Below are 18,031 nucleotides of genomic sequence, written 5' to 3' on the forward strand. Positions count from 1 at the left end.
AAAGATTGCACTTTCTTCTTTCTCTTTTGACCAGAAACATCATTCTGCTGCCATTGGAAATTGATGCCCCTAAGTACAAAGTGTCTGTTCCTTGCATCCCTCAAACAAAACACAGCCCAGGTTCAGCATGAGCATGCACACACACGCATGCATCCTCAGTCCATAAAAGTCAACCACAGCATTGAAGAGCTAAAACCCACCACTCAGCAAGCACCATCTCCTTCCTGGAACTTTTAGGGATGTGGACAACGTCCTGTCATTGAACATGTGTGTAGCTGGGACTGACGATAAATTGAAGCGCTAATCCTGATGCATGACAGCACCTGCAGTAACAGAGAACATCTCAGCAGACGACACACATATAAATCATGTTTATTTTCATAGCACATTTAAATAACGTTTTGGCCCTGGGGATTTTCTGCCAAGTAATGAAGCATCGCCCAATGAGAGTGTGCAACGTTGCACCAATCTGCAGAGCCCCCTCACAGCCAAAGAATAAAACCTGTGATTTATATGGATGTCGTCTGGGTGGCATAGGGGGCTTCCTTTCCTTTGCACAAGACATTGCTGTGCATCCGGATTAGCGATGAGATTTATCTGCAAAATAAACAAAGAACAGCTCCCCCCTTTCCTCTCTTAATCACACTAGACAAGACATCAAGCACTCATACGCGTGCACCTGCTCAGCAGCTCCACACACCCCTCTACACACACACACACACACACACACACACACACCATGCAGACAGGTTTATTACGAGATAGGAGAGAGAATGATCCTGATAAAAGATGATCATTTGTACCTTGATGAAGTTTTGCTTTATTGGCAGCTCACCCAGTTTCTAGGCCTCAGTTGTCCATCTGCTGTGGTGCTCAGACCACATCAGTGTGGACACCAGCATGGCGCCAGCCTTGGGGGCCTAAGTCCTGACATGCACGTGGTGGAAAGAAATCAGATCCACACACTGCAAGGTGGTAGTGCAATTCCAATTCACCTGCCACTTTCCATCTTGTTGTTTTGAGGGAAAATATGACCTCATTCTAACAGGGTTTTCCTTGGATGGTGGTGTGGGTGGTTGCCCCCCAGCTCACTTAGGATGAATGGGATGAATTGTAAATTGTTCTGTTGAAACCATCAGGAGTTCTCAGGCTGTATTTCTTCTTCTTCTTTTCCTTTCCTTTCCTCCTTCTTCCTCTGCCCTCCTTGCTTCCTCCTCTGTCCTTTTTCTGTTCCTTCTTTTCTTCCTTCCTTGGAAGTCATTTATTCTCTAGAGCCCCCCAAGCCTCCGTATATGTCTTAACCTAGGCCACCATACACCTTGCTAACTGCAGTCATTTCTGACTTCAGAGAAGTATGTAAACTACATCTATGGGGCATTGCCCTGTTAAAACATGATTTATCATAGGCAAATTTAGATGCTACAGTTCAGTTTGTGACTGCCAATTTATTTGAACTCCATCCAGCAAACACTGAAATGAGAATAATATCTCACATTGTTATGGACATATAGCAAACTATGTCCATACCCAGCACATGATCACAAAAACCTAGGTGATGGTGGGGACATAGTGTAGCATAATCTTAGAAGTAGTCTTTGTGCTTAGAAAAATCACTGCTGCTTTGAGGACCAAAGGTATTTCACTTTTTCACCCAAGGTTCACATGTTTCAGAATCAAGGAAGAAACCAAAAGCAGCAATATCTCACATTTTAATATGAAAGCCATTCCTTGGCTGGCCAGGAGTGATGACGCATAATGGGTGGCAGGTGGCAGTCTTGAAGGCAGGGACACTGAACAGCCAGTTTCACTTGAATCAACCTCGAGTCAAGGTCAGGATCTCTGCACACTAACTATATATTTCTAAACAAAGTTATTTCCCAGAAAAAAAATATATTTACGGATGTATATTCTATTTTGATGCCAAAGGGTAGACTTTTCATCTGCTCAAAACTGAATTTTGTGAAATGGAGGGAGACTTTAATGTCACTTTTTCAAAGTTTCCTGTGCCTTAAGAGAAAATAAGTATGTTTTCATATTTTGGTCCAGGTCACAAGTTTGGCGTAAAGAAATGCCAGCCAAGTATCTCCTTAACGCTTCCTAGTTATCACGTCAAAGGAAGTCCCAAGCAATCACGTCTGTCTAGATGTAAATATACATTTTGCTCCTCCTCATTTTAATTTCTCAAGTCTGTACTAAAGTTGTACCACAGCCATCCATATCACAAGGAGTTTTTAATTTACAGAAATGACTGCCCCAAATTAACACTTAAAAAAAAAGAAAGAAAAAAAGAAATCAGGAAAAGTAGCATTGCCTAGCAGGACTAACCCATGACTGCGGGAGAGGGTCAGCTTGCCCCTAAAAATAGGATGACCACCTGTGGCTATTTGCCTGCAGCCTTTCTAGCTTATGCTATTGTCCTGGCTTAATTATTAATAGCCTGACTCTCCCTCACACCATTGTCCCAGTTTGGATGCTGAATTTGTCACCCTACCTATGGGCTATAGAAAAATCCAGTTGAAATAGGTCTTATTCTTTAAAGACATTTTAAGGGCTTTGAAATTAACCTGAAAATGAAACTGGAGGAGAGAGAGAGAGAGAAGAAATTGTGCAGTCAGTTCAATTGCTCAGCCAGAGAAGGCTTAGAGAGATGGTATCTGGGTTTTTTATTTTTTTCATGTAATTCTAATTATGAACCAATAATGTGGAATAGAACTAATTTTATTATAACAAAGAGTCTACAATAAAGCAAATGCACAAAATAATTTGTTGCATCGGGAGATAATAATCCAGATACAGATTAACTCCAGTGTTCATATGGGTAGTGAGAGGATGGCCTGTCACTCCCCCTCATATCTCCAGCCATGTGGGTGGCAGTGGGTCAGAGGGAGGTGCACGGGGCTGAGCCGGTTGGTGAATGCCAAGTTGATGGGAATGCTATCCCAAACAGGTCCCCCTTGGTGTGAAGGCCAGGGCCTTGGGGATGAGTGAGCCATCAGTACCACCCCTTCTCACGCACAAGGACCACAGATGTCCACGGCTCATCCATGGCCCTGGCTTTCCTGAAAGGAAAGCTGGTGGTTTTCAGTTGCTGGGGACAGGTCTTCCTTGGCTGTGCCCTTTACTACTCGTACATCCACTGCTCTGTTTAAAGCATAGGGTTGTTTTTTTGTTTTTTTGTTTTTTGTTTTAAACCTGTCTCAGTGGCAGAGGCAGATCCCTATCCTCATGGCAAAGTCAGAGAATCTAGGGGGTGTCATCCCTGACTGCTGCCTCCACTGTGTCCCCCAAGCCTTGGCTCAGCCCTAAACACTGCAGCAAACCTTCTGCTGCAACAGTTTCCTTCTCTCTCCACTCCCTCCACCCCGGGGCTCTCCTCTGGAGAAGCACACACGAGTTTCCTCCCATCCTGTTGGTCCCATCTCTGCCATGGCCCTCACCACCCTAAGTGGCAACAGCTTACCCCCCACCTCCCCTTCTAGGGCTGTCACTCTTGAGGTCTGCAGTGATGTTCTTCTCTGGACATCCCTAGCCTAACTCAGGGCCGGGCTTGCCACACTTGCTCCTTGCTCATGGAATGAATGAATGAGAAGGATGTGAGCCCACCTGAAAACAAAGTAAGAGGCATAATGATAGGTACGGTATGCTTATTAAGCACTTAGTACGTACCTATGCATATACATTTTGCAATTCAGTTTCTTAGATTGGGATAAAAATACATGGCATAAATTTATCATTCTTAAGTGTACAGTTGACTAATATTAAATATATTCCTATTGTAGTGCAACTGATCTCTAGAACATTTTCATCTCGCAAAACTGAATGGCATGGTATGTTCTAGTGCGAGGCCTTACCTCGTTTAAGTCTCATATTGCTGGAGGTATGGACGATTATCATTTCCATCTTGAGAAGTTAAGCAACCAGCTCAGGGTCACACAGCAAATGACTGGTAGAGCTAGATTTGAAACTCATCCATCTTAGTAGTTTTATGCTAAGAAAAATTTCCATAAAATTGTGTATTTCTAGAAATTACAGATATTCATTTCACCTTTTGCCAGATTTTTCTCTCTTAGGATTTTTTTCAACTGGAAAATAATGTGGAGAAAAAAAAAATCATGTCTCTATGGAAGTTCATTGCCTGAATCTAAAAAAAAAAAAGAGAGAGAGAGAAAGAGAGAGACAGAGACAGATTTACTACAGCAGCTGTAGATGATAAAATTTTAGCAAAAAAAATCTCCGAAGTTGTCACAGAGCCCAGCCCCATTATTTTGCATATACAGAAGCAAGTTGAGAAGTTTAGGAGAGCATGGTGCTCAGATTCACTCCCTGGTGCTAGTTGGGAGACTCTGGCTTGAATGTTTATGACTATTTTCTTTTGGATTAATATGTATGCTAGCAGCATTTTAAATAAATGTGCTGTGGCTTGTTTTCTCTCAGGGTCTCTGTGCCCGGTGCCAGTCAGAGGTGCTGCTCTACCCCACCTTCCCAGCCTGCTGCTCCTGATCTCCATCCCGCCCCCCCATCAACAATCTTTCACCCTTTCTTGTACCGAATATTCATCACATCATCTTCAGCCCAGAAATGAAATTCAGGGATAATCTACATAAACACATCATGTCAACAAGTCAGTATAAGGTCCTATCTGAAATATAAAGAGAAAATGAAGTTTTTGATAAAATATGTATGTATTTCACCAAGTCAGCGTTCCAGCTGGGATACCAGGAGACACGATGCCATGGTCAGCGCCTGCTGCTCGGCACTGCGCCCCCACAGTGCCACCAGCTCAGCATGGCTCCAGGGCACACAGGCAGCCTTTTTCCTGCCAGGAGAAAAGCACTTTGTGATTTCTGACTGCAATAAAGGGCAACCTTCTCTCGATTTGCGTGGTGGAAAATTCAGAGTGCCAAAAAGCTGAAAATAAAAATTGTTAAACCTTTCTATTTAATTATAAAACAGCCTCAGTAACTAGGCTGAGATGATTATAAAAAGGTCTCTCACTAGAGACTGGAGGGACATTTGGCAGGTGTGCAGAAAGCAGGGTAGTGTGTTTTGCTGTGCAGGTTGTCTTAGGCACCGTGGACCTCCCACAACATTGGTCACCATCCTTTGAATATTTGCACTGTAATCACTAGAGGTGTCAGCCCAAATATCCAGCATATGCTAAAGGGTCGATACCTATGCGCCTCTGAGAATTTTGCCCCAGGCCTGGGTTCCTTCCAATTGTGGACTCCATGCTACACATGGCCTTCCCAGTGAGCCCTCGGCCTGTGTTTGATGTCTGGAGGAAAGAAGAAACCATCAGGGAGACACTGTACAAAGAACTAAACTGTACCAGAACATGGTATGTATTCATCAGTGTTCCGTCACTATAACAAAATTCCTGAGGCAGCTTTTAAAGAAAAGAGGTAACTTATTTTGCCTCATGCTTTTGGATATTTGAGTCCATGATCAAGCTCCATTCTTCAGGCCATTGGTGAAGCAGCACAGCATGGCAGAAGTGCATGGGTGGAGTAAAACAGCTCACCTCCTGAGCCAGGAAGCCAAAAACCAAAAACAGAGGACAAGACCAAGACCCCATATTCCCCTCCAAAGGCACACCCCCAATGACTTAAGAACCTCCTACAAGGTCCCATTTCTCAAAGATTTCCCTACCACCCACCCTGGGGAACCAAGCCTTTAATGGAACCTCGGGCAATAATAGTTTATTCAAACTATAGTACCTCGGGAGATGAGGATTTTAGTCCTGGCAGCCAACACTACCTGAGAATGTAGTTGAACTCATCAGCCTCTATTTCCACACATATTTCTATATTTATAAAGAGAAATGCACTTATCTCTTTCATTCATGGAAATTCAGAGTACATATACATTTTTTTTCAAGCAATGCTATGGGAAACTTGCTTGTGACATATAGGCAATATTAACTAATTACAGCTATCCACAATTCCTGTCTACACACTGAGACATTTTCATTTGAATTTAATGATGCAAAGGGAGTTCCTGGGTTTGAGTTTCTTTGTGTTGTTTTTTTTTATAGCTGAATGCAGGATAATTTGTCTTTACTGCAGAGAATAAATATGGGAACTGCTATTTGTCTTTCCTTCCTTACAGAACAGTCAATCAAAAGCCAAAAGATTTTTTTTTAATCTGTAAATCCAATACTCAATAATAACACCTAAATATAGATATGGGATGTTTGAGTTGTAAATGGATTGTTTAATCCTAAAAAAAAAAAATCTGCAAATAAACTGTCTTATCTTTCTTCCAAAGATGCATGGAGGCATGGGGTGGGAGAGAAGGGGAACCACAGGCCAGGCCTTCAGACTCCTCAGTCAGTTTTCTCAACCACAGCTCTGTCCTCCCAGGTGATGAAAATAAGGACACTAATGTCCCTAATTCAACTGTACTTTCCCAAACAGTTACCAACCCAGAATTACAGGGTCACAGGACATGGCACCTCACACGGAGGGTTCCTTCACCATCTCTGCCTGCTCTCATCAGCGAAGCAAGATGTTGGCAGAGCTATGCCCCAGCCGTCTCCTTCCTCCTTCATTTGACAGCTATTCTCCGGCACCCAAAGAGCAAGTGGGCCATGTGACAAGGTCAGCACAGCTCCTGCCCTCAGGGGGCTTCCAGCTAGAGGAAGAGGCAAATGTCAATTATTTGATCATATGAAAAATATATGTAACCAGACACTGGGGGATGCTTTGGTGACTCAATGAGATCCCAGGCAGGGACCTGGCTTGATCTGCAATTTTGTCTGTTTGTCTGTTTTGATATTGGAGATGGAACCTAAAGGCACTTAACCACTGAGCCACATCCCTGGCCCTTTTTATAGTTTTTACTCAGAGGCAGGGTCTCCCTAAGTTGCTTAAGACCTCACTAAGATGCTGAGGCTGGTTTTGAACTTAAGATCCTCCTGCCTCAGCTCCCCAAGCTGCTGGGATTATAGGTGTGCTGGTCTGGAGCTCAGATAATGTGAATAATTTTCACTTTGATAAAAGCTAGCTACCATCCACAGGGCACCTTCTCTGTAAGAGTAGGCATTGTCATGCCCAATTTATCCATGAAAAAATAGAGGCTGAGAAAGGCAAGAAACCTTCCCAAGATTGGTAGTGACTGAGAGGGGCTTTGAATGAGGACCTGAAAAGATCTGAAGCTCTTGTCTTGTCTGTATCCCATGCTTCTTTCTCATAATACCAAGGTCTCCATCTGCAGGGGTGCTTAGTGCAGCACTCTGGGGACCCTCTGTAGTTTATGGCTCCTCCCTCCATGCCCCCTTCCTAGAAAGAAGTGCTATGGAACCCTTTGGCCTGTGAAGGTTCCTGTCTCTACAACTCCCTTGCCTGCTCTTTTCCCACCTAGCTAATTCCTATCTTCCAAGCTCACAGGAAAGCCTCCCAGACTCCTCTGGCCTTCCCTTCCCAAATCTTGCCTCTCTAGCCCCGCATTCATCTCTTGGGCTGGAAATGGCTGGCCTTGCCTGTGTGTCTACCTTCCAGATCTGGAGCTCCTGAGGGTCTAGGACTTGGCCTATGCCAGGGGCTAGCAGGATGCCTGGCACATTAAGTTCCTGCAGTTAAATTGACTTCCACCACCATAGAAGGGGGCGGAAGAAGAAAAAGACCCTTCTTTTTTTCATAACATTCTACAATTCTGGTTGTAGCGTTTTTGAGGCCGGCCAGATTCATCAATAAAGATGAGTAATCTAAACTTTTTAATTATTACCTTAAACCACTTCTACTTGCTAAATGTGTATAATTTAACTAGTTTCCCTTTCCTAGGAACCGGAATATTCTTATTAGAATAAATTTCAAGATTTTTTTAAGGAGAAAATACTGCCTTTTGTAATATTGTAATTTTATCTACAATCTCCATTCTCATTTTATAGACTGGCTCTATATATCTTTTATTGAAATGAGTAGTAGATCTCGAGGAAAAAAATTAAGAATGGCTCGATTATTACATGTGATAATTAATCTCTAAAATTAAAAACTGTCCTCTGATTTACAAAGAATGTTTTAATGAGTAAAAAAAAAAAAACCTGCTTAATATCTGCTACTTGAAAAAAAAAATTTTAAGCCAATAATTTTTTGGAGGTGAAAGGGCTTCTTTTCAAGATGATACAGGGTTTCAGTTTTTAAATCATACACTAGCAGTAATAGACAAATTATTTTGGCATTGTGATGTTAACCCATTTGAAAAAGGTCCAGAAAGAAAGGAGTCCAACTTCCTGCCTTCCCCACCCCTCCTCCGTATAACGAGTCCCAGGCTCATAAATAAATCAAGATTGTGCTAATAACTAGGGCTGGACACAATTACGGGCTTTGACAATTCCACAAAAGTGCCACCAGGGGGCACTACAGGACCACGTTTTGTGACTTCGGGCGCCATTTTACCCTTGGATTTGGAGAATAATTTCTTGAAAAAACTGTTAACCTTCTAAGCCCCAGACATCATTTTATTTATTGCTTTCAATATCTTATCGCCCCTAAGCTTAACTAGCCAGGCTTGGAAGGTTATGTTAAAGGACACTGCGCTAAAAAGAGAGACAAAGGCTTCTTCATTTTACTTTCTTTCAGTGTGTGTGGGGGAGGGGAGAACGTGTTGAGTGGTGGTTGATAAACATTTACAATTAAAGGCACCATTTAGGGATATTACCTGTGCAACAGTCTTCCTGCACCTATTAACCCAGTCAGTAAGTATCTGCTGAAGTCCCTCAAGTGCCCCCAGGGACCCCATTTCTGGGCAGGGCACAGTACCTGAGCCACATCCTCCCCCAGGGCCGTGACCATGGGAGAAGACACTTCTCCCCACCCCTAGGGCACCCAAACCTATAAGTGAAACTGATACTCCTTTTTAGATTGTTTCTCTTTTCACTGCTTTCCCAAAATATTTTTTTTTTCAAAGGAAAATATTAAAACCACTGCTTTCCGGATGGGCTGTGTTCTCTGAATTAAATAAAATGGATGATTGTGGATTGGGGGAATAGTTTTTTTTTTTTTTTTTTTTTTTCCCCTTTCAAAGCCCTGTATTGGTCTGAATGAGTTACCTTGAAATTTAGCAAGAGAATGAGGAAAGTGCCACTTCTCTTGGCATCTTATGAAACATGTTGTCTGAGCCTTGCTGGGCAGTGCTGCCACAATGGGACATGGGAAGTGGGAAGTCTGTCCCCACCCCACCCCCATCTAGTCACAATGGTCTGTACCAACAACTATGAGGATATAATTATATCCATTATCTCATGTAATATGCACAGTGACCTCACAAGATGCCCCTATTTCCTAATCAAGCAAACCGAGGCTCAAAGAGGTCAATTCTTTGCCCAAGGTCACACAACAGTATCTTAACCCAAGTTTGACCATCTCCAGAGACCACATGTTCTCTGCTATTCAATGTCAGCATCCCAAACAAAGAACCTGAAATGAACAGCCGTCAACAGACTCACCTCAGTTGCCTTGAAAGGCAGGTGTGGCAGAGCCTGCCGTGTGCTTTCTTAGCCCCATCTTCTTCCTATGCCCACAGCTGGGCTGTATTTCCCAGCCTCCTTCACTGTGAGAGTTGGACTCCAGGGTGGCTTCCAGCTGGTGGAATGAAAACAGGAGTGAGGCACCCCACTTCCAGACCCACCAGTACCTGCACAGTCCTTCACGCTCCCTCCCTACCTGTCTCAGACAGATGTGGAGATCCAGCAGCAAAACTCGAGGCCTCCGGAGTCAGGGGAGCCAAGCATGAAAGAGGCTTGTGTTCCACAACTGCTCAATGGGAGGCACCCACTGAACACTGACATTCAATGGCTCCATGAGTAAGACGCAGCTTCTGTGTGTCAGGTCACCGCAGGTTGAGATTGTCGAACAACTAACCTTCGACCATGATAAAAGGAGGAAACATGATGGCAGCCCTGAGGGCTTCCCATTGCCCATCCAGGAGGGGCCCAGGAACTTCACCTGGTTCTGGGACATTGAATGTGGCACATGTATCTTCCTGGGCAGCAGGAAAAGAAGGGCTAGACCAAAAGCTCTCCAAGGTGTCTTCCTGATTGGGAAAATCCTGTAATCCCATGGGATCTTGTAGACTGGGGAAGTGGCCTGAGCCAGGAGGGACTCTGCCTGAACTCTCACCCACCCAGGAGTTTTCTTTTTCAACATAACCCATTTCTCCACTCTGCTGTGCACCTCTAGGCAGAGACACCCTGCTCAATTGGCAACAGTATGTGACATGTGAATATCGGACAGGTGGCTTTGGAGGCTCTGCCCTGGCTTGTCATAACCTCCCCTGCCCCATTCCTGCCCCATCAGTGGTGGGAACATAATGAGCACTCCCACCAGGAATAGGACTGAGTGAGGCTAAGACTTCCAGGCCCGGGGACTATCAGAACAAATGGAGAAGTCAGGCTCTCTGAAAGCACTGACTCTTCAAATGATGTCATTTTGATATTTATAAAACATTATGCTTGAGGTATTTGGAGTATCAATGAACTTCAATGGTTCATATGATATCATTTCCTGTCACTGAATATGATATGTCCAAAATGAAAATATGTTAATAGAAGATCAAAACTGAGGATTTCAACAACAGACTCCTGGACACGTCTGGATAGGAGATGTTTGCTGAATTTGTGATTCCAGCTGCCTGCTCTGCTGAGGTTCGTCTTGCCCTCTTCTGGCCTGCCACGGTACTTCCAGAGAAGGGAGAGCATGCTGCAAGGGCTCACAGTGGCTCCTGACACTGCCTCTCTAACTCCCTGGCAGCGGGATTGTGGTCTTCCATGACTATGGATGTGGGATATCTAAAGAAACCAGTGAGGGCAGAAAACCCGAATTATGGAGAAATGTGACAAGTTGAAGATGCAGATGTAAAACCCAGGACTCAGTTGCAGATGGAGGCAGATTTGGCTGTTTGGATGTGTTCAGAGAGAGAGAAAGAGAGAAGGAGGTATTGTAAAGAAAGTGTACATGCTCATACATGCTGTTAAAGTGCCTCTGATTAACCATTACAATAGAGGCTGTTTGGTGATGGCCACTGTTTTTCCTCCTCCCCACCCCCCTTTTCAGTCACAGATTCCTTCCTCTCTGATCTCAGGACAAGATGGGGTGGGTCGGTGAGTACCTGACCCAGGCCTTGCCTTTCAGAATCTCCTCTCTGTGTCAGAATCATTGGTCAACTAAAATCCATCCCTGGGATTTTCCTGCTGCACCTTGTCCCCTCTCTGGTTGTATTTCCATCCCCTGTAAACTGAAGACTCCTAACCAAGAAAGCTCTGGGCAGGGCCCACAGTCTGTTTGTTCTGATGCACTGGCACCTGGCTCAACTTGCATTATAAATTACCTTAACTTCCAAGGCCAGAATCCAAGGTTAATAACGAAAGAAATTAATGCTTAGTTAAAAAATATAAAAGTGTTCTAATGCCACGACAAGATGAAATAAGGTTAATTAAAGTAATTTTCAAACTATTAACAGGACCATGGTTGAAGCAAGTGTGGGAACATCGTCAGCACGTTTGCATCGTTCAAGGTCTTAAACCATTTATCGAGCCACAGAGAGAGCTCTTGTATTTGTGAAGGTCAAAATAAAGGGTAACGTATTTAGCTTCATTTTTGTAAGCTTATTTTTGTTTTCTACACACAGCAGTATTATTATATATAAGAATTTAAAGCGCTTTGAGTATTATTTGTAGATTTCTCTTTATGAAAGAGGTTATCTTGCTTATAGGAAAAATAATTGACAAAGTTGAACCATTCACAAATGGACACTTATTTGTAGCTATTTAAACATGAAGATCTATCGGAGCACAGTAATTTGTCATTTTTAATGCTTATTCGGCTGCCTATAAGAGCACAATTGAGTACAAGATGGGCCTGTTTCTGTGGCGCGGCTGCTACTTTGATTGATAATGAGAAGATATGGCCACCATTTTTAATTTTTAAAATGTAAGATTATTCTGGAGTAAATTAACCTAATCACACAGCACAAGTAAATTAATTTCAGCTCATTACCTAATTGCAAAAATAATATTAACCCAAGGAATCTAAATCCACTTCTGACACATATTCAATTTTTATAATGTTCCGTTGACAGTTTTTCTGGATTATATGTGGCAGTTTCCAGCGTAGGCTTTTCTGCTAATTGGAAATGTTGGGTGGAGGTGAGAACACAAATATTCCAACGGTGGAGCAGACAGTTGCTCTTAGAATTGATCAAACTCCACTACAATGCCGAGGTCCCTACAGTACTGTTGGGTATTTTGCATGGCAAACCTGCTGTCAACTCAACCAGTGAGAATTTCTCCAGACTTTCTCTCCCCTGGCATAAGTGGATTTTTTTCCAAAGCAGCCCAGCAGCTCTCATTGAAGAACTCAAGTTTTCCAGCCCACATTTTCCCAGCCTGCCCCAGGAGAGTGGAACAGTGCGGGCACTGTCTTGGGCATACCTTGTGGGTCAGAGCCCAGGTTCTCCTGGGAGAGAGTGGACGCAGTTCACGCAGACTGGAGGAGAGGCCCTGAGCTCACAGAATGTCTCCTTGGCCTTAAAGCTGTCCAAGTCGGGAAATTTATGATGCAACCTTGAGAAAGGCAAAGTAAACACAGAGCACGCCAACTATTTGTTTTCCTGTTGATGACTTCTCCAAATTCAGGCTGGAAGCCCTCCAAAGGGCTGAAGTCTCCTCAAAAAGCAGAGTGTTAACCCTGAATCTGTGAGTTGCTTTTGCTACCAGTTCTGCTCATCCTTCCCTCTCACCCAGAAAGTTCCAAAATTTGGCTTGCTAGCATTTAGCTCTGATGACACTGATGACTCTGTCCTTCTTTATCACGGAGAACAAGCCAGGGCCAAAGACAGAAGAGGAAGAAATCAGATGCCTAGGAGGCAAGGAGAACTTTTAAGAGCTTCCTGAAGTAAGACTTCCAAAGTGCCCAGCTTTTGCACATTTAATGAAACTCAACTGTGGAAGTGAGTCAACTATTCAGAGCTAAACTTTTCTAGTTTTAGATATTTACCACATACTCTATTGCAATTGTGCTTTTCATCTTTACATCACAAATCATAATATTCTCCTTTTAAGAGTGGTACCACATTTATTTATTTATTTATTTATTTATTAGGTTTTCCTAAACATAAGCTGTACAGTTTATAGAGCAGTCTAAGTAGGTAAAAAGGACCACTTGAAATCCCTAATCACTCTTTATTTTTGGTATTCATACTTACTGGCTACTTTTACATTTTTAAAAATCTAAATATAATCTTTTTACTAAGTCTAAAATTATTAAATCCTCTATAGAAAACGTGGAAATGGGTATATGAGTTTTAAAAATTTATTTGTAATCTCATCACACACAGCTAAGCATTATTAATGTTTCTGTCTATTTCTTTTCTTCTTTGCTAATTATTCTCTCTGGATGTTGGTTATTTTTATTTACCTTATATCCTAAATATTTTCTCGATATTGACTTATCAATAAATAGTCCTCAAAGCAGATTTTTAGTGACCTTGATAATATTCCATCTTTGCACTCTACTGTAATGTTCTTGAGTAATCTCCTATTGTTGGGTGTCATAAATAGCATTCCAGTAAACATGTTTCTACGTAAACCTTTGGCCACATATCTCATTAATTACTCAGGATAGATTCCTAGAAGTGAAATTACTGGGTCAAAGTGTAGGAACAGAATGAAGTTCTTAATACATTTTGCCAAATTGCTTTTCCCAAAGGGTACTTCTCAATTTGCACTCTTGTCACAGTGAGTGAGGTGTCCTGGCTTGCTGCATCCCTGTGCTCATGAAGGATTGCTGTTTTTTTCTCAGCCTACACAACAGAGAACTCTGTTGAAATGGGTGGCATCACTTTAGACGGGGAGTCGGGAGACCTGGGCTTGAATTTGATCTCTTACTCTGTAGTTCTGTGACTTTGTGGAAAACCCACAGCAGCAAGAACAAATACTGGGAGCAGTATTCTCTGCCCAAATGGGATAAAGAATGTGAAAATGCTTTGTAAATGTAAAATAGGAGGCTTTCTTTTTGTTGAGGGATGCCCCTAGGTTTTTAAGAAACCTTAGGAACTGGATTCGTTCCTAACAAACATTTTTTTTGTTCCTAATGAACGAAAAGGTGAACTTTCATGGAAATATTGAAGTTTCCTTTTAAAAAAACAAGGAAAAGATAATTTTCTCATTAGTGTATCTTCTCACATCTCTGAGTTCACCAGGATAAACTATCCCATATCCATTTGCTATGAGGCAGGTGAGCCTGCCTAACTTTAATGTGTGACATATAATTGGATATTATTTTGGATAACACAGATCAAACCATGAGTTAGCACTTCTGTGGATTTGGGTGTTACTGGCATTTAGAGGGGGGAAGCATAAACTCAAGACATTTTTCAATTTTAACTGTCACAACCCAATACAAAGACTTCCCTCGGTTCCTCCATAATCTTGCCTGCTTTTCCAGTCTGTCTGCAGCTGTATTTCCTCCAAGGTTTGCCCAGGATCTGCTTTCTCCCGAAGTCTTTCTCAAGTGTCCAGAGTGAAATCTCCACCTTCACAGGATTCTTCTCTGGGACCCTCACAGGCTGCTCTGGGTAATCCCAGCCTTGTGTGGGCCTTTCATTTCCAGGGTACAGATGCTTCTTGCCCATCCAAATGTAAGGCCTTTGAGATTCCGCCTTTGCCTTGGAAGCTGTGTGCAAACTCTTGGCTGTAAACTAACTTGCCCCTGAGGTTGATAAAGAAAGTTTTACCAAGAGCCAAAGAGTCGCTTTCCCAGTAACTCTCACTGGGGAAACTTTCTCTAGACTTTGTCCCTCTTGGCGAGGGGGATGAAGGGTAGGTCAGTGCCTCCAACCACATTTCTTCTGGGGACTATTTTTCCCTCATTAATTGTACTGTCAGGATTAAGAATAGCTCATAACCCAGCAGCAAAGTCTAACATGGACAGTTTTGTTCTTTCCTCCTTTTTTAAAATTCTGATGCTACTTTTCGGTCGCCCTCCAGCCTTCTTATTAAATACAAACATCTTTCTGATTAGGTGTCACTGTTCTTCAAAAAAGAATTAAATAAGAGGCTGCTCTTAGGTGTGATCATTATGATTCCCAAAGAAATATTAAATCGTGAGGGCAACAATGTCATGTTCACATTTTGCAGAGGTGAAACTCAAGTTGTGTTTAAGTGGCAATCTGAGGTGCATTACAATGTCCAGAGGTTTAATAGGGCATGTAGAATTGCAAGAAACAGAAACCTACCCAAATTGTGCAAGTCAAAGTATAGAATAAAGAGGAAGGGGCTCTACTAGCCTTTCCAAAGCAGTCAGCATGACAGCCTTTGTAATTTATGGTTTGTTTGTTTGTTTGTTTGTTTTGGGGGGTGCTGGGGATTGAACCCAGGGTCTTGTGCATGCTAGGCAAGCACTCTACCAACTGAGCTATATCCCCAGCCTGAGTACCCCAGTTTTAAAGAAAGACTGTGACAAAGAAATTGCTAAAATTGAAAGGTAAAATTCTTTTCTTCTCATCAGGCAACTGCTAGACATCCAGTCTCTGAGACCTGAGAGACAAGGCAGAAGGCAGTTTCAACTCTAGTGGAATACAAAGATCATAACGCGTATGTCTAAAATTGGGGCATCAGGCCCTGGGTGGTGACCCAAAACAAATTTCTTCAGACTTTACAACACAGTTACAAAAAGAGCATTTGGCAACTGTCCTAAGAGGAGGTTCTGAGAAACAGCTCAGCAACCCAGCCAAATATAATCTCCTTTCAGAATTAGGTCAAAGTTGTCGGATGTCGCTGAAGACTTAAGGTTAAAGCCAGAGCACTGGCCAATCAGTTTGTAAACAGTTCCATTGGTGGCCTTTTTTAGAAACCAATCCATGGGATTTATCTTCCTGGTTGGCAATTATGTCTTAAGAATGTATATGAGGGGAAAACTTGAAATCTAATCTTGCCCCCACCAAACGAAATCATCCCACACTCCAGAACTTTCAATGACTCTCCTTTCCATATGCTTTCATATTTCAGTTTCCTTCCAATTTTAGAATCATCTACTAAAAAAAGGCTAGTACCTAAGTAAGGCTGTGAATAGCTCCCAACACCAGGATCTCTGTAGTCTGGGGAATGGTGAAGCACTACCCTGGCTCCCAGACTCTGTCACACAAGCCCCCTCCCACCCAAATACTTCCATTCTCTAGTCTTCTCAGCCTCCACAAATACAGGTGAGATGAAACTGAATCCATCACTGACATCACTATTAGTGAGCAAAAGATGAGGGTACTCTACCAAGATTTAGTTCCAATGACAGAATAAATATTACTTATAACTTTAATCCTTTTCTATAGCCCAGTTCCAGAAATTGGGCCAATGGACTCTTCCCTCCTTCAGTGGTAGACTTTGTCTTATGAGTACCAGAGCGGTTGAACCTGAGAAGATGGAAGAGAAGATCTGAAGTTCTCTTTACTATCATAAAGTCTCTTTTTACTACAATCAGATGGGATGAACCATGCAAAAGAACTTTAAAAATAATAAAGTGCTAAGAAAATGCAAGACCATGAAAGAAATATTATAAGGGATAACTTGTCACCTATTCCAGACCAAAACAAAATGAATAAAAACTATCATTAGACCTTAAATTCAAAGTCCAAAAGAGAGAATTGAAATCAAGCTAAGTCTGCAGAAGAGGCAACAGAGCTGTCCAAAGGGACCATGTGCGTGCCGACATTTTCAGCCACTATTGATTAGGCTGGTGCTGTGCATACCTCTGGCCACAAGACCTTGAGCAGATGGACTGTGTTAGCACTTTCATCCAAACTGCTTAGGAAGAAAGATGGGTTCTTCTCCACACTTGCTCACCTCTGCTTCAGTGATCCTATAAATTCAATCTTAAGATGGAAGGAACTTGGATCCCTGAGTCAACAGATGGAAGAGTGTCCTCTCACTGGAATGCAAGGCTCAGTATTAAGGCTGAGCCACAGAGATTTCAGTTTGTTTAATGCTATAGCATAGCAAAACCCTCTCTTTTAAAATGCACTTACTGTATTAAATTTCTTCAGAAACAGTGCTCTTCGGAGTTACTCGTGATGAAACAAATTGATTTTTTAAAAAATAATATAGTTGTCTTAGTCTGATACTAACACAATACCACAAACTGGGTAAATTATATAGAAAAGAGGTTTATTTTGGCTCATGGTCTTGTCCAAGGTTGATGGCCTTCTTGTGGTAGACTCACAAGAGGTGCAGGATATCACATGACAAGAGAGTATGAGAGACTTGGCTAAAGTGGCCATTGTAGCAGACTTACTCTCGTAATAACCATTAACCTACTATCACATTAATGAATCCATTCACAAGGGCAGAACCCTAATCACCTGTTCAAGGTCCTGCCTGGTTCTGCCTCTTAATATCTCCTAATAGGGATTAAACATGAGTTTTCTTTCACAGGGAACAAACCATTTTCAAACCATAGCTGTAATTCATGTGCCACATCTATACCACATATGATCTAGGTATTAAAGAAAAAAAAAGTCAATCCTACATCAGATAACATTTTTACAGTGAATAAATTTCTAACCTAATGGTTCAGTAGATTAAAACAGCTGACTTTGGCATCAAAGCTCTCATTCTGATCCAGCCATTTATTCTAAGACCTAAGTAATTCAATCTCTTCTCTCTGCTTTGGTTTTAAGATGTAGAGGAAGACCTGCCTCTGAGTGTTTTGGTGAGCAATAAAAATAACTGTGAAGCCCTTTTCCCGCACAAAGTGCTGCATAAATGCTTAATGATTTCCTTTAATGATATCATGGATGGGGGCATTGTACTTTTAAGTGAAATATTTTCATTTGAGTTATAGCATGTAATATTCTAGATGTCAAGGCTTGATGGATGGCTGAAATAAGGATTCTTTGTTTTTTGGGTTTTTTTTTTAATTCAGATAATTTAATCATTTCTCCTTCATTTCAAAATTTACATCTAATTAACACAGGCAGGACTTGGATCTCACAAAGAAGGCTAATGATGGCCGTATAAAGAAAGCAGACTTTTGTCAAATGCCAT

At 42.1% G+C, this 18,031-nt stretch overlaps 1 long non-coding RNA gene and 1 other non-coding gene across 2 annotated transcripts in view; both read right to left on the reverse strand.

Moving 5' to 3' along the window:
• Positions 1 to 4,569: 4,569 nt before the first annotated feature.
• The window catches only part of LOC125611503, a 55,286-nt gene continuing 41,824 nt past the window's right edge, over positions 4,570 to 18,031 (reverse strand). The window contains exons 3-4 of the long non-coding RNA XR_007341662.1: positions 9,446 to 9,581; positions 4,570 to 4,816 (exon numbers count right to left, since the gene is read on the reverse strand). This is a non-coding gene — a long non-coding RNA (uncharacterized LOC125611503). The remainder of the gene's footprint in view (positions 4,817 to 9,445; positions 9,582 to 18,031) is intronic.
• Trnaa-agc lies at positions 15,348 to 15,420 on the reverse strand. Its single transcript has one exon. It is a non-coding gene; the product is annotated as a tRNA-Ala (tRNA).

This window comes from Marmota marmota, unplaced genomic scaffold (genome assembly GCF_001458135.2).
Source record: "Marmota marmota marmota unplaced genomic scaffold, marMar, whole genome shotgun sequence".
NCBI classification, from domain to species: Eukaryota; Metazoa; Chordata; class Mammalia; order Rodentia; family Sciuridae; genus Marmota; species Marmota marmota.